This window comes from Diabrotica virgifera, chromosome 2 (assembly GCF_917563875.1).
Source record: "Diabrotica virgifera virgifera chromosome 2, PGI_DIABVI_V3a".
Lineage (NCBI taxonomy): Eukaryota > Metazoa > Arthropoda > Insecta > Coleoptera > Chrysomelidae > Diabrotica > Diabrotica virgifera.
The window spans coordinates 67,134,732-67,152,216 of record NC_065444.1 but is presented as its reverse complement, the minus strand read 5'-3'; the positions used below and the strand labels follow the sequence as shown (position 1 = coordinate 67,152,216).

At 33.8% G+C, this 17,485-nt stretch overlaps 1 protein-coding gene across 1 annotated transcript in view; it reads right to left on the bottom strand.

Annotated features, from left to right (window-relative positions):
* LOC126880053 (tissue inhibitor of metalloproteinase) overlaps positions 1–17,485 on the bottom strand; it is a 230,098-nt gene that overhangs the window by 195,742 nt on the left and 16,871 nt on the right. The window lies entirely within an intron of this gene.

Below are 17,485 nucleotides of genomic sequence, written 5' to 3'. Positions count from 1 at the left end.
TGGTTTAATTACCAAAAGTTCTCGTGCTATAGAAATACTTTTATTACTGGATTACAAAGATAAGTAAAACACTTCTTTAGTCCTGTTGCTTGCTTTATTTAACAAGCTTTGTTGATCTGTGTGGCTGTCCAGGCTATTCGAAACGTTCTTATATGCAACCAGATCTCAAACTTTTTTAGGCGATTGATTGAATAGTCCCCAGTACACCGTCCTTTTTTGAAAATCATTATGATCGAAGCGAAAATCTGTGGGATATGCGCATTTTATCAATGAAATTCGATATTTTTAAGACATTGCAGAAGCTGCTACAGATAAAATGTTTTAACAACCCATTAATCATCCAGAATTAGTCGACGGATATTAGTACAGTTAAAATAATTAAGACGATAATGATTTAATGAGTGAAATTTAAAGTTTTTTCTACTTTAATGACAAAAAAGAAAGCTCTTTAACAGAACCCAATTAAAAATTATTTTGCACATCATATTTGAAACATTATTTAGTTGAAGAATCTCATTTTTGTTGGCAAAAAAATATATTAATTTTTCTGGACTAAATTACAGTTCTGTTTATCTTAAAAAGGATATGTTACTATCAACATTCACACAGTGTTGCCAAACTGAATTTTGATATTTTGAGTGTAAATTTTTCCAGCGATCTCCGAGGGAATACAAAAGTCTTAAAATAGTTTTAACTGCTTCGTTTGAGCGAGTTATTGCATAACTATAATTTTTAATTTTAATCAAAATAAACTATTTTTGTTGGACAAAAAAGAGGGAGCGACCGTCGAGTCCGACAGCCGCAAGATGTCACTCTAGCGCGGTACAGTTTTGCGATTACAAAATTTCGGACATGAATCACAAGTGATAGATTGGAGCGTCCTTGATGTAAATAAAGCACTGTCGGATAAAATTTGGGTATCAGATAGCCAGTCCGATAAATTAATTTCAATTAATTAATATTAAGATTAAGATTCAAACCTCCGCCTATGGTTATTTCTCAAAACAGTTGACATTTTTCAATAGAGCATTCCAACATGCTGTCAAAATTAAATCAAGATGGCAACCGGAAGGCAAACAAAATTGTTATTCTATCAGTTCTTAATATGTTTTAGATAATTTTTGCTGCGTTTCTTTGTAATTTTGTTTTGTATAAGGATTAATTTAACATTTTCGCTAGAATAATTAATTTAAAAAGATAATATGTGCCTCATTTCTGTTGTGTTTTGAAATGTGGAATGAGAAGTATTCATGATAAAGTTCAGTTTCATCAGTTACCATCAGTGCTACATTTTAAGCATAAAGCAACTAAATAAGTTATTATCTGAGAGACAAAACCAATGGTTACATGCTATAAAACGTTCTATAAAAATGCTAAGTAACTAACTATGTCCGCGTTACTTATGCTTGGAAAATTTTCTAAACCGTAGGTTAACTCTGACCCCTTGAGGGAAAGTGGACCTATATTATTTATTTTGCCAATCTCTTGCGTGTACCTAGTAGAAATTTTGTATTGTCTATTAACAATTTTATATGCACTCATGTTTATTTATTCACTGCTTAAAAATAACTTCAGGACGACTAAAGTCGTTCAAGTACTTATACAACTAAAAACTACACAAAATCTACAACAAAATGTTCAGAAAATACAATTAAAAAACTGTTAACGGTAAAAAACTTAAGAAACATGTGGTACAAATAATATAAACAAACACAATATTTGACAGTTTGCCTCCCAACATTTTCATAAACGTCAAAGTCTTCGAATGCCCTATTCTCTAGTTGTTTTCACGTCAACGTCGACTTTTTTGACAACTAACCATAGGCGGACGTTTGAATAATTATTAATCTAATGCCAAACTTCACTTTTATATTTATTTAATTTATTCATCAAAGTTAACTTAAACCCAAACAAAACTTGAATAGGTATTTTATTATCTTTCAAATGAGATATAATTTGTCATAAGTGTGCGATCTTTGATGTTAGGATCTCAAATAGGGGCTGATTCTTTGTTTTCTAAAGGAGCTCTGACACCGGTTCAATAAAAAACTTAAACATGAGCAAAAAAGGAATAGAATAATTAAATGAGGCGCAAAGAGGTCCACTTACCAATTCAATCCCTGCATTTGGTCTTCAAGAGGGCCCTCAGCTGCATTTAACATTGCACCAAGTCCATACACGAAAAAAGCCTTACCAGCTAGGCTTTTACACCGGCAAACGAGCTAGCCGTTGGTTGAGTGGCAACTTACGAGCTGTTGATTGTAGAACAACTTGCGAGCCATTGATTGTAGAGGCACTAGCTTCTCTTACTTTTGACGAACACTACTAGGCTCCAGTTTTTGCACTCATTAAAGCAAACCTCTTTTCTATCGCGATAAAAAAGGCAAAATAACTAGAGTTGGGACTATTTGCCTTCCTCGTGTAAATAAGTTAATTCAAATTTAAATGAAAATACAACATTCTCCCCCACCAAAATGCAGCTTTGAATGGTGCATTTTAAAACTATTACAAGCTAATAAACAAAAAAAAAATAACTTAAATCATGGCACTTTGGAATAAATCCCAAAAAAAAATTAAACAATATCATACTAATAACAAGATCAACAAAAAAACTAAGGAATTATTTAGATAGGCAGAGGACACAGCTTGACCAGGGGGCGTCGAAGAATTCCCTTTGTGGTCTTAACATCCGCAACTCTTATAATTCCATCCTGTCCCGGAAATACTTGGGATATTCGTCCCAAACGCCATTGCGACGGAGGGATATTATCATTCTTTATAAGGACCATCGTTCTTAGTTCGATAGGTTTTAAATTATCGGATGAAGTCCATTTACTGCGCTGATGCAAAGTATGCAAATATTCTTTGCTCCAGCGTTCCCAAAAAGTTTTATGCATTTGATTTATTAACTTCCATCTCATCAAATGAGATGCAGGAATATACGCTCCATCAAGAGGTTCAAACACAGCCGAAAGAGGTTCTAGATTTAAAAAATGACCCGGCGTTAGAACTGACAAATCATTAGGATCAGAACTTATAGGGGTCAAGGGCCTAGAATTCAGATACGATTCAATCTGAATTACGACCGTGTTTAGTTCCTCATATGACAAGATCTGATCGCCTATAACTCGAGCTAGGTGCGTCTTTACTGACTTTATTCCCGCCTCCCATAAACCGCCAAAGTGGGCAGCAGATGCAGCATTAAAATGGAAGGAAATATTTTCATTTGAAGCAGCATTTTTCATGAGGTTAAGGTATTTAGTAGCGCCAACAAAATTACTGCCACGATCAGAATATAAATTATCAACCCTACCACGACGAGCTATGAAACGCTGCAAAGCAGAGAGAAAAGGCTCACTCGATAAATCACTAGCTAACTCTAAATGAAGAGCTTTGGTGGCCATGCAAACAAAGAGGCAAAGATACACCTTACAAGATTTAGCTCCTCGATAGCGATTCATCACAACATAAAACGGTCCACCAAAATCCACACCTGCATTCAGGAAGGGTTTAACCTGGGAAATTCTAACTAGGGGTAAGTTACCCATTGGAGGTTGGTAATTTCTAGGATTGGGCCTCCAACACTGTATACATTTTGACAAAACCGAGCGTATAGCACGCTTAGGAGACAAAATCCAAAATGACTGGGCAAGCAAAAAACTAACTGTACGCAGCCCAGCATGACAGTATCGTTTATGGTAATAATAAATCAGCAAATAAGTTAATGGACTTTCGCGAGGTAGGATGCAAGGAAATTTCTTATCAATCGAAACAGACAAATATCTAAGACGACTGCCAACCCGTAATACTCCTTGATCATCGATAAAGCAGGACAACTTTCGCAAAGGTTTGGAAAAAACATTTCCCTCGAACTCCCTTTCAAAATATCGATGTTGAGTATATTTAACTAGCATAATCAACGACTCATAAAGTTCCTTTGAACTTAAGGGACCTTCTCTCTTATCATTGGGGAATTTTGAATTCCAAGCAAACCTCAAGATCCAAGCTATAAGTCGTCGTATAAACGAAAAATCGGAAATGTCATTCAATAGATTCTCAAGAAAATTATCATCATTAACACAAGCCAAAGTTACCGTACGCTCCTCATCAAGCATTTCAGCACACTCAGAAAAGCAACAGGAAGCATCTGGAATGGGATCGGTGTTATACAAAAACTCAGGACCTGTAAACCAATGAGATTGCTCCAACATTAGAGCAGGTAAAACACCTCTGGAAGCCAAATCAGCGGGATTCTGAGCAGAAGGAACATAAAACCAACTATTAGGAGAAAGGCGTTCCTGTATATATGAAACCCGGTTAGAAACAAAAGTTTTCCAACGATGAGGAGAGGATTTCATCCAACTTAGAGCTACCTGAGAATCGGACCAAGCTACAAATTTTTCGATTTTAAGTTTAGGATCTAATACTCTGACTACAAACTGCATGAATTTAGATAGTAGAACTGCAGCGGACAGCTCCAAACGTGGAATGCTTACAGTTCTTATGGGAGCCACTTTTGACTTCGCGCAAACAAAAAAGACACAAACCTGACCATCTGGTAGAACAAAACGCAAATAAATAACAGCGGCATAACCCTTTTCACTACTGTCACAAAACCCATGTACCTCACAACAAATATACCTGGACACGAACATGCACCTAGGTATTTCAAGCTGTGCAAGGGATAACAGTTGTTCCTTATACTGGTTCCAAACTTTACAAATTGAGTCTGGAGGAGAGTCATCCCAGTCGATTCCGGACAACCATAAACGTTGGATAAGGTGCTTCGTGAACAAAGTCATGGGAGCTAGAAACTCTACAGGATCAAACACTCGGGCCAATTCAGACAACATACTTCTCTTAGTACAAGATTTGTCCAGAGCTGTCACTTCAAAAGAAAAACAATCCAACTGTGCATTCCATACAAGTCCAAGGATTTTTAGAGGTGACGAACAACTATTATCATCAAAGGAAATAGGTTTCTTACCAATATGCGACTCCGGTAGACCTTCTAATAATCGCATATCATTGCTCGACCACTTACGCAATTCAAACTGACCTCGAGATAACAAGGATATCAACTCATTCCGAAGATCTAGCGCAATTTCTAAGGTATCACCACCACACACTATATCGTCAACATAAGTACTCGTACGCAAAGCTTCAGCGGCAAGGGGAAACTCTCTACCTTCATCTTCACTCAGCTGCAACAAAGTCCTTAAAGCAAGAAAAGGAGCAGACGATACACCATAAGTTACTGTTAATAGCCGAAATTCCTGTAACTCTTCATCAGGAGAGAATCTAAAAACAATCCTCTGATAATCACAATGACTTTTCTCAACTCGTAACTGCCTATACATCTGCTTAATATCCGTGGATAAGACATATTTATGAAGTCGAAAACCCAATAAAATAGTTAAAATATCTTGTTGTAGTTTCTTTCCAGTAAACAAGCACTGATTAAGAGAATTCTGATTTCCAATTCGAGCAGAAGCATTAAATACAACTCGCAACTTGGTAGTCAAACTATCAGGTTTTAATACAACATGGTGAGGAATATAGTAACAAGATAATGGACGAGAAGTTTCTGACACAAGCTCCATATGATGCAAATCCAAATAATCTTTCATAAAGGTACAATATTCCTGATAAACACTAGGATTTTTCAAAAGCCTTTTTTCTAAGGAAAGAAAACGATTTACAGCTAACTCAAACATTCCTGGAAAAACAGGAGATAATTCCCTGAAAGGTAGAGCAACGGTATAACGACCAGAGCCGTCTCGACAAACATTCTCAACAAAATTTTTCTCACAAAGAATATCTTCAGGAGCTGAACATTCTACTTCAGGAACAGTTTCTAAACTCCAAAACTGCTTTACAGACTCCTCCAACGAAACCATTTGATCCACGTGACAAAACAACGAGGTGGCAGATGTCATAGGAACCGAACTACAGGGACCCATAAGGACATAGCCAAAAACGGTATTAAGAGCATCAGGCATACCTCTAGGAGTTTGAACTTTACCTTCTAATAATAACTGAGAAAAGATATCAGCTCCAAGCAATAAGTCCACCTTACCAGATAGATGAAACCGAGGATCTGCCAACTTTAAATTAGCAATATAAGACCAATGCCCAACATCCAAACTAACAACGGGTAGGTCCTCACAAATTTTTGGCAACACAAACGCCTCACAATTAAAAATAGGATCCACTCTATCCACAGGTTTTATCTGAAGATCAACTCGACCAACCACTGTACTTTTTATAGCACCAATACCTTGTACCGATAAGGTAGCAGAAGAATGTCTAATACCTAACTGACGAATACAAGACTGAGATACAAAAGAGGTCATGCTGCCCCCATCAATTAAAGCTCGAACAGGTTGATACAATCCACAACCATCCATAATTTCTACCACAGCAGTAGCTAACAAAACGCTCGAGTTTTTTGAGGCAACACTACCTAATGATGCAGCGTGTGAGCTCAATGTTCCAGTATTAACCTGAGCATCAGAAGAAGCAGTAGTCGGAGCGGCAGCAATAAAAGTAGCGCCGTGAGTGGCACTTTCAGAACTTTTAAAATGTAAAAGACTATGGTGGGATGAATTACAATGACCACAACGAGAGGTGACACTACAACTACGAGAATCGTGTTTTTCTAAACATTTAAAACAAAGACGCATTCTCTTACAAGCGTTGTACCGTTCATAAGGAGATTTATTTAAAAATAAAGAACAATCTTTTAAATGGTGATCGGCAGAACATAACAAACAAGTCGTCGCATTAGGCTTCGAAAAAAAACTATAGCGATTATTGACTTTAGAACCATTTTTATTTGCATTGTGTTTAGAAGGCGATTTATGTTTTCTATTAGAATCCTTGGGAGAACAAGACGACAACAAGGATGAGTCAAACGAAATGCATTGACTTTCCAGGAAATCAGATAATTGAATAAAAGTAGGCATTTCACTAGACCCATGTAATAATTCAAAACGTTGGTTGGTGAGTCTCCTCGTCAAGCTTGGTGAGAATTTTGTAAGCTAACACAAAATCCGAAATTTTATAACCCAAATTTTCTAAGGCTGATAAATTTTCCGAAAAGGTATCAATTAAATTACTATAACTATCAGAATTCTTAAACATAGTTGCGGGAGCTTCTTCAATTTTGCACCAATGTGCCATTGCACGCAAACGTTTATTTAAATACCTATTTTTTAATTTATCATAAATCCTAACATAATTTTCTCTAGCTAAAGGCAAGGATTTAGCTAACCTTAAAGGAGGCCCTTCTAAACTTTGAATCAAATACGTTAATTTTTCCGTATCATCAACGTTAGGTCTACGGTGCACAAGCGCATCGAACAAGTCAAAAAAAGTAATTGCTGACGTAAACTCACCGGAAAATTTAACTAATTCTAACTGCGGCAAGCGAACATTACTAGGAGGTTGTACTGCATTCGAAGCGGCGATATTTTGCTCATTTTTTTGACTATTATCATCATTTTCAAAGAGATCCGCGAAATTAGCCTTGATCTGATAATAATCATTTAAAAATTGGAAACGAATAATGTCCTCAGAATCTAATTGAGCATCCGTAGGTTCAGAGTTCAAAAGATTTGTAACGATGTTTTGATGATTTTTATTAAAACTCTCCAAAACATCGTCTAACTCTGAGTACCGAACACGAAAAAGCGACTGCTTATGAACCTCTGTAAGAGAAGAATTGGATAAACGCAATAACGTTTCTAAATCGTTCATTGCCATTCTCCTTTGAAACGTATATTTTTTCAATTTATCAGCCATTATGGAGAAAAAAGAATAAAAATTTGTTTAACGTAATCAACGATAAAATTAAAATACAAATAATCAACGATCCCCTGGTCAAGCTGCCACTGGCATAAAGAGAACGCAATTTTAACTATAATTAAATTCAAATAGCTAATATTTTACAAGTTTAATGACCTAAACAATTGAATTTAATAATTTATCAAAAAACAAGAATTTTTATCAAGCGGCCGCAAACAGACTTTAAAATTCGAAACTTACAAAATTCTATGTACCTATTGAATACCTGTAAATTCATTCAAGGTCAACCAAATGACATTACCTGCTACACAAGAAAAAAAGCAAAAACTGTACGCAATGTTTTTTGGGCGTTATTTCAAAATACACATTTTATTATATTATTCAAAATTAATTGTTAACAAGCAATATTGTATACAAGCGAGGAAAAACAAGCCACCCCAACAATAATTGAACAATTAATTATAAAAGCAATAAAGTTTAAATTCTTTAAAAAACCGACTATCAAAACACCTCAAAAAAACAATATCCACGTTCGAAGTGACCAAAATGTGCGATCTTTGATGTTAGGATCTCAAATAGGGGCTGATTCTTTGTTTTCTAAAGGAGCTCTGACACCGGTTCAATAAAAAACTTAAACATGAGCAAAAAAGGAATAGAATAATTAAATGAGGCGCAAAGAGGTCCACTTACCAATTCAATCCCTGCATTTGGTCTTCAAGAGGGCCCTCAGCTGCATTTAACATTGCACCAAGTCCATACACGAAAAAAGCCTTACCAGCTAGGCTTTTACACCGGCAAACGAGCTAGCCGTTGGTTGAGTGGCAACTTACGAGCTGTTGATTGTAGAACAACTTGCGAGCCATTGATTGTAGAGGCACTAGCTTCTCTTACTTTTGACGAACACTACTAGGCTCCAGTTTTTGCACTCATTAAAGCAAACCTCTTTTCTATCGCGATAAAAAAGACAAAATAACTAGAGTTGGGACTATTTGCCTTCCTCGTGTAAATAAGTTAATTCAAATTTAAATGAAAATACAACAATAAGGTCCCATTTTTTAAAAAGTATCGGTCAAAGTGGTCCTGTAATGTCATCTGTGACTATTACGTCATCTGCTATGACTATTTCAGAAGACTACGTCCGTTTATTTCTTCCCTCAAAATTTCACTATTGTAAGTATAACCGTTCAAAATATATGTGCAATATGTTATGCATAAATAATTAGTAATAAACTGAATAATTAATTAATTAAAAGTCACTTTGCGAAGGTTTATTAATGAGAGTTACCTATCCTCTTTCTTTCTGTGTCTAAGCACTTCTTCGGCTCGTTTTCTTGCCAAATTCAAAAATAAGGAAAAATAAAATATTTCGTTTTTTTTTATTTACATAAAGTACCTCGACAACTATGACCATTGGTACAAGAACACTAACATTAAATACATAATTAAATAACGAAAACATATAACAATTATATAACTTTAACTAATGACTATGGTATTAAATCTTCTTGTATAGCTGACTGGTTTTTAAAAACGATATAGTTTTCATGATCTCTGTAGGGCTGTTGAGCATTTCTTTTCATATCAAGGTTTCATATCAAGGTAGGTTTCATATCAAGTGATGTATACAGGTTGGTGAAAGAGTTACATTCGGTGAGGACGTGTTTCACAGTCAGGAAAACATTTCAATGGAGGCAAGCTGGACGAGTTTCTGAGGACATCAAGAAACCATGGGTAAGTTTGGGTGGTTAATTCGGAGTCTTCTAATAATCGATGCTTCTCTTCTAGTTAGAAAGTCCAAGGAGAAATTACCAATATATGGTTGGAGTTCGTGTAGAGTAGTTTTACTCTGTTGCCATAAGTTTTGCCAGGCATCATTTACTGACTTTTTGAAAACGAGTTTGAGATCGCTAGCTAGTTGAATTGTAGTTATTTCGGTATTGAAGTTGGTAGCTTCTTTGGCACAATGATCTGCTGTTTCATTACCAGTAATTCTAGTATGAGAAGGTAACCATATGAGAGAGACTGTTACATCTTGAGCAGAGAGATTTTGGAACATGTCATGAATGTTTTGAACCAATGGATGGTCAGTAAAAATTGTATTTATTGAATGGATAGATGAAAGTGAATCCGTACAAATGGCAACATGTCTGTTTTGATGGGAGATGCATTGAAATGCCAACAGAATACTATATAGTTCACCTGTGTAAACGCTACATGTTGAAGGTAGCCGAGAAGATCTTACAAGTTCATGTTTAATGGTGACAGCACAGCCAACACCAGTGGTAGTTTTAGAAGCATCAGTAAACAGAATTAAATCATATGATTTTTTTTGTATAATTTCTAAAAATGCTTTCCTTACAAGACTGTTGGGTGATTCATGTTTGTTAAAGATGGCGAGGGAGATGTCTATTGAAGGGAGATGTTTAGTCCAGGGGGGAAGAGAAGGAATAGGAAATGAACTAGTCAACCGGAGGTCAATATTTTTAAGTAGTGGAGTAATTAATTGAGGTATAGGTTTTATGATAACATGTTGAACATTGTTAGTGGAAGAAGAGGTATTGGATGTGGTAATTAGAGAATGGACGGGATTAAAGGGATTTGCGGATGTTGATGCAGTATACTTACTTTTTTAATAATCATGTTTTATTTGAAAGTTAAAAAATTAAAATTATGACTTTTGTAATCGCGAAATATAACCTGCTATAATTAACATATTTACGTTGTCGGACTAAAAAAACGAGGCTGTAAATTTGTCGGACAAGGGATCGACAGTATTTTGTAATTAATTATAAGTACCTACTTTATTGAAAAGTAAGATAGTTGAGGATCCGATATAAGGTCGATTTGCACCGATCTGTTTAAAGGAAAAAAATTATTGGATATGTAATTTAGCATGTTAACAATAATTACATATCCAAGGGATAATAATAATTACATAATTTTACATATCCTTGTAAAACAAGGGTTGCCCGATCTAATCTTGCTCTTACTATAATTAATTAATAATAATTAAAAATTACATTTTTTTATGAATTTAAAAAAAATTCAACCCTAGCAGACATTATTTCAGTTTTCTCGGATCATTCTAAACAAAAAAACTATTTTGTAATTTTTCTCTAAAGTTGATAGTTTTCGAGTTATAAATAATTTAAAACTTAAAAAAGAACGAAAGATGGCAATTTTTCAAGGCTCAAAAACACAAGTAAAAAATATCATTTTTGTAATCATCAAGTACATAAATTCCAGTTCAAACTTTTTTCTCATCAGGTCTCGATAAGAATTTTAGTCATGTTTTATTCTAAAACATATTTTTTAATTGTTAATAAGGAAGGTTTCTTATAGGGAGACGAGCATTAACAACTAAAAACAATGTTTCAGAATGAAAATAAATCCAAAGGACTTATCAAGAACCGATATAATAAGGTTTGAACTTGAAGTTAGGTACTTTGTAATTGTAATTTTAAAAATAATATTTTATACTTATGTTTTTGAGTCTTGAAAATCGTCATCTTTCGTTCTTTTTTCAGTTTTAAATTGTTTATAACTACAAAACGATCAACTTTAGAGAAAAATTACTGAAGACCTTTTTTGTTGATTATGATCCAAAAAATGTGAAATAGTATCTGCCCGGGTCGAATTTTTTTTAATTTATAAAAGAAATTATAATTTATTAATTATTAATTAATTATTATAGTTAGAACAAGATTAGATCGGGCAACCCTTGTTTCTTGTAATAATTGTTGACATGCTAAATTACATATCCCATAATTTTTAACCATTAAACATATCGGTGCAAATCGACCTTATATCGTATCTTAAACTAAGAGTTTTGTAATAACAAAACTGTACCGCACTAGAGTGAGATCTTGCGGGTGTCGAAGTCGACGTTCGCTCCCTCTTTTTTGTCCGACAAAAATAATTTATTTTATACATATAATGTTTTTATTAAGGTGATACAGTAGCGATCAACAGGTAGCCAAAACGAGTTCCAAGATTGCGGCTGTAATTTTGAATATTTTTTTTGAGATATTTGGCACACATATTCGTAATATAATAAAGAATGGCGGTACAGAACCCAATTTGAAAAATATGTTAATATGTGGAAATTACTCTGTAATTAAATAAAATATTAAAAAAACGAGCCTGTACCCCCATTAAGAAGAACAAAACAATACACTTTCTTCAAATAAACTTTTTTATCCGATGCCTAGGTTTTGTGTCATTTTGGAACTACTAATGAAATAAAAAATTTTAGTAGTTCCAAAATGACATAAAATCTAGGCATCGGATAAAAAAGTTTATTTGAAGAAAGTGTATTTTTTTGTTCTTCTTAATGGCGGTACAGGCTCGTTTTTTTAATATTGTATTTAATTACAGAGTAATTTCCACATATTGATATATTTTTCAAATTGGGCTCTGTACCGCCATTCTTTATTATATTACGAATACGTGTGCCAAATATCTCGAAAAAATATTCAAAATTACAGCCGCAATCTTGGAACGCGTTTCCGCTACCTGTTGATCGCTACTGTTTCCTCTTAAGGCTGTGGGTACATAATTCACAAATATTTTACGGCTATCCCTACTTTTCCTGTCTTTACACGGCAAATTACGTATAGTAAAATTCTCACTGGTATGGAAACTGCAGATGTAAACATTAGGTTGGCAGTGACATTGTCATTAGAAAGGTAGAGATCGCTATTTCGGTTTCGTTCAGTTTTTGAATGTTCTTGGATAACCTTTACTTGTATAAATGATATGATTATTTTTTCACTAATTATGTATTCAGTGGTTACTATTATTTATATACTATACCAATAGTCGAAAAAGAAAAAAAGTTTATTAGCGGAAACAGAAGACCAACTTAAGATATGGATGAACATATTATAATATCAGAAGAAAGTCACAGGCTGTTAAAGTCATTCTTCAGAGTTCCCAAAGCTTCATATACCTGGGCAGAGAGCTAAATACTCAACTAGACCACTGAAAAGAAATCATAAGACGCATTGAAATAGCAAGGTCTGGTTTCATGAACATGCGTAAAATGCTCTGCAACCCCAAGCTATCAGTCACAATAAGATTGAGAACACTAAAGTGTTATGTGTGAGTGTGTGGTCTCTATTACTATATGGTTGCGAGACCTGAACATTAAAACAGTATGACGTTAACAAATTGAATTTATTCGAAATGTGGATGAACCGCCGAATGTTAAGAATAAGCTGGGCCAGCAGAACCACGAATGAAAAATTACTGAGAATAATAAACACACGTCCTCATCTGGTCAATACTATCAAAATTAGATAGACGTCATATCTAGGACACATAATGTGCCATAGGGAATTTGAGTAGCTCCAGGTAATATTAAATGGCAAGATCGAAGGTAAAAGGGGTTAAAGAAGAAAGAAAAAATCTTGGCTCCGAAACATCAGAGATTGGACCCACACAACAGGAAATGACTTAATTCATCAAGCCCAGAATAGAGAGAAATTTGCCATATTGACCGCCAACCTCAATAGAGGAGTCACTTAACAAAAGGAGCCGAAAATATCATTTTATTATTTTTCTTCGAGATAAAAAAAATCGTTAAAACTCCTAGTAAAAAGCGAAGCCTTTAATTATAAAATCTTAAAATCATCTTTATTACAATAATATTAAAAAATTTAAACACAAAATTAAAGACTAAATTATTATCGAGGGCCGAAAGTCCCTTAGAATATATGAGAAGTTTCTTTCGAATGAGATATTTGAAATTAAAAATCACACTACATTTTCTCTTAGTTTTTCACCCCTGTAACTTATTAAAATAAACATTATAAAAGTTCTCAGGGACTTCCGGCCCTCGCTAATAACGTAATCTTTCATTCTGCGTTTAAATTTTTGAAAAATATTTATTAGTTTTCTCAGGATTCGAAAAAAATGAATCCCCATTTGAATAGCATTGCAGCCGAAAATACGTACCGATCCTCTTAAAATTAAAAGTTATAGTTTTGCAATAACAAAACATAATCGCGCTAGAGTTGCAAATTTAGGTGTTGTGCGTGAGGAAACGCGTCCAATCTGCACTCTGAAAATGTATAGAAAGTGGTAGACTCGCTCAAACGAATCGGTTAAAACCATTTTTAAGACTTTTGTAATCATTTTCAAAATAGGGCGGTGTACTGGGGACTATAATCACAATTTATATAAATGAATTTTATCATTTTAAATCTATCTTCTTCAATATAACAGTTTCCTTTGAAAACTAAATTTTCCGTCTGTAATTTCATTCTATAACAGGAATCTCGTGACTTTCGAATATTTTCTGGCTAACACATCCTTCAAATGGTTGACATCTTTATAAAAAATGCATATGTCGAACTTTGCAACCCACTGAATGTATTAGTTGCGCTCGATTTGGTCGATTTTTCCAAACGATCGAACCCGTCAATTTTTAAAGCCCAAAGTAGCATTTTTGAGCGTCAATGGGATTGAAATGTTCATAATATGAATGGCTTTTGAGGATACGAAATCTCTGGAACGTGCTGTATTTATATAATATTAAAGAAGTAAAAGAACTTGCAATAATATTAAGAGCACTTATTTGTAATTTGTTAATATACAAAAAACTAGATTATTTTAAAAGTTAAAGGGGGGGGATAAACTTTCATGGTTGGTCACTTCGAGTAGAGAGCAGCAGGCCTAGGCCTCTCCGATGATGACTCCAATAAGAGTCGAAAATCGTCGATTCAGAGTGCTGGACTGCGCTCCCTATTCTAAGTGAAAAATAAGATTGTTTTGCCTTCGCATTGCAACTGAATAAAAATGGTATACATTTTTATTTTTATTTTATATTAGTATTACTCCTTTAGAGTAACTAGGTCCATTTTCCGTTGGAACTTTACCAAGCTGCAGACGGGGATTGTGAATTGCAACGTTTAGAATTCCTTCCTGGCTTGCAAATTTTAGAAGCCTTGGAGGTGTCACCAGGGAAATGGACCAATAAGTTTTCAATTTAAAAATCTTTTAGTAATGTTTTTAGTATTTTTCAATATTATTAATATTGCTATTAGGATTCAAAACTTTACCTTTCAATTGCCAGATGACGCTAGTCACCTAATCCATACACGTCAGTTGCAATGTGGAGATAAACTTTCATGGTTGGTTACTGCGAGTAGAGAGCAGCAGGCCTAGGTCTCTTCGATGATGACTCCAATTAGAGTCGAAAATCGTCGATTCAGAGTGCTGGATTGCGCTCCCTATTCTAAGTGAAAAATAAGATTGTTTTGCCTTCGCATTGCAACTGAATAAGAATGGTATACATTTTTATTGTAGAATATTTTAGTTATGTTATTACCGATATGAAAAAAATCTATAAAGAAGGAAAATATGACAAGCATTTTCTTTTTATTTGTACCATCTCTTGCCAGAAGGCATCATCATGGCAGGCCGCTCAAATTGATTAATCGGGAAAGGCATATTCTTGCTAGATTTCTCCTTCCTTGCATTATTAGTGGGATGCATCTGCTACAGAATAACTTTTTCCATTTTCTGGAATTAGTTTCTTGCTTGTCATATGCTTGCTTTAATTTCTTTAGTGTGATTATCTTGACAAGTAACCATTACAAATAATGATATGTACCACCAGTGGTACATGTAGTATAGGTTGAGAACCGCTGAAGTATTTACGGTCATAACATTCGATGGTGAAGAACACTTCATGGAAAAACGTGTAGAAAAGAGACGATGACAAGGAGAAAATTGTATAGTCAAACCACAAACATATTGTGAAATATGTATTGACATTATAAAAATTGTTTTATACAATATTTAGAAGACGAATTAGCAGGCATAAAAATAAATGGCCTATCCAGATGGGAAATTATTCTATAATGTACTGATTATCCAAATACTAATAGCAGAAAATATTACAGATCTACAAAGAATTTTAGATAAGGTTGAATAGAATAGAAAAGGCTAGAAGTTCATTCAATAATATGAAACATATATTATGTAGTAGAGACTTTAGCCTAAATCTTAGAAAACGAGTACTAAAGTATTATGCATCTTCTGTTCTTTTGTATGGTGTGGAGACATGGACTCTTAATAAACAAAGTCTCAATAGATTGGAAGCATTTGAAATGTGGACATATCGAATAATGCTGAGAATCTCCTAGACCAGGGCGCATCTGTAAAATTATTAGTTCATTTGGACGTTGAGAGGTTACTCATATCTTTTTGCAGAAATTGCTTGAACATAACTCATATAATAAATAATATTTGAGTTATCCTCCCACTCAAAAAGGTCCGGAACATTGTTTAAATAATCAAAATATCAAAAAACTCGATTTTTTTCTTCGTTTTTTGATTATAACTTTGAAAGTATTCATTTCTGAGAAAAGTTATACTAACATAAAAGTTGCGCAATTAAATTTTCTACAATGTAGAATTCGGAAAAATTTTTAAAAATTGTCACCCTTGTTACAAAATCGCAATAATTGCGAAAAAACGACAAAAAACAAGTATTCGCATTTTACGTTTTTCAACCATTTATGCTAGACTTAGGACCTTTATATTTTACCAACAAAAACTTTATGATATATGAAAACAGTACTGTGAATTTCATTAAGATCGGTTGAATAGATTTTTCAAAATAAATTTTGCAATCCAGCTTTCGCAAAAAAAAATTAATTTTTTCAAAATCTTGCAGGACTGCATATAAAGCAGACAGCAAGTTTAATTTTTTTACATATAGAAGAATACTCTGTACCTTTCATTTGCAATTTGCAGAATTAAGATCGGTTAATCACTACGGCGTCAGGAATTTTTTTAAATACACTTTTTTGGTGCTACGCGCAGGACAGCGTATAGTTTGCTCTGATTGGGCATTCCAATGACCTTGGATAATGATTGACAAATTTTAATTTTTAGTACATTTCGATATAAATAAATAAATTGTTTATTGCAAAATAAAAACACATGCTCTGTTCTTTAAAATAACAATTTTTTTGGAAAAAAACTTTCTTTGTTCATATATTTTAAGTTAGAGAATGAAAGTTTATTATTTTTAAACATATGCAACTGTTTAAACAATATTTCACAAACAATAATCAAACTTGTTTGATTTTTGTGGAATTAAAATAGAACAAAATATAGTGTAAGAAAATAATATATTAGATAAAGATTGGAAGAAATTTTGGTGGAAATCAACTTGTGTGAATCGGACACCGCTGTCCTGTGCGTAGCACCAAAAATTAATGTTTATTTAAAAAAATTCCTGACGCCGTGGCAGTTAATGGATTGTAATTTTAATTGCAAATTAAAGGTACGGTATTCTTCTATAATTAAAAAAAAAATTCAACTAGCTATCTGCTTTATTGTCAGTCCTGCAACATTTTGAAAAAATGATTTTTTTTTTGCGAAAGCTGTATTGCAAAATTTATTTTGCAAAATCTATTGCACCGATATTAATGAAATTGTACAGAAATACAGTATTGTTTTACTATATTATATAGTTTTTTTGGGTAAAATATAAAGGTCCTAAGTTTACCAGAAATGGTTGAAAACCGTAAACTGTGAATACTTGTTTTTTTATGGTTTTTTCGCAATTATTGCTATTTTGCAACAAGGGTGACAATTTGTTACCAATACTATATTGTAGGAAATTTAATTACGCAACTTTTATATCAGTACAACTTTT